Source organism: Octopus bimaculoides, chromosome 27, assembly GCF_001194135.2.
Source record: "Octopus bimaculoides isolate UCB-OBI-ISO-001 chromosome 27, ASM119413v2, whole genome shotgun sequence".
NCBI lineage: Eukaryota > Metazoa > Mollusca > Cephalopoda > Octopoda > Octopodidae > Octopus > Octopus bimaculoides.
In genome coordinates, this window is record NC_069007.1 from 6,545,460 (window position 1) to 6,546,340 (window position 881).

The window sequence follows — 881 nt, forward strand, 5'->3', positions numbered from 1 at the left end:
AAAAATAAATATCAAAGTATAGTACAGGCGCAGGTACAGCAGTGTGGTAAGAAGTTTGCTTCCCAACCACACTAGCTCTGGGCTCAAAGAGAGATGGAACGGGTGGACCAGAGCTATACGGACCCCCACAAAAAAAAATGATCAGGTTAAAAAGATGCTCACACATGCACTATATATATATATTTTTTCTTCACTCGTTTATTACTGTTATTTTATTTTGACACCTGTCCATTGTCCGGAAATCTTTCATCACACATCTGTGACCTCTTCAGCGACACTTTTCGTTTCCGTGTGTGTTCTTGCTCCACTTACTCCATTCTGTTCTTCTAAGATGTCTATCCTTATGTACGATTGCATTTGTGTGTGTGTGTGTGTGAGAGAGAGAGAGGGAGAGAGAGAGAGAGAGAGAGAGAGAGAGATAGAGAGACCAGTCTTGTTGATGGTCCTGTTACTAGGTCGGTGGACATCTTATGGTTCTTGTGCAGTCCATACAGTGCCAGGTGTCATTGTTGGTGGCCATGCACTTCTTTGCCCCTAGGATGTTTGACCCCATCACTCTCAATATGCCAAACCCCTGGCCTCTAAGTACCTTGTTCACAAGAATGCAGCAATTACGGACAATGCCAAGTTCAGCATTCTGATATCTGACTTGGTGAGAGTGATGAGGAATGTGTCTCAAATGTGCAACCCTATGGAATTGGAAAGACACAGACAACACTTCATCCACCACATGTAGTTGTCAGGCTACAACCAAAGGGACAGGATTGGAATGAACAAAGGAGCCAGGACTAAGTACAAAGCCATCATCAGCATCATCATTATCAGCATCATCATTATCATCAACATCATCATAATGTGTGTATATAGACAGACAGATATAT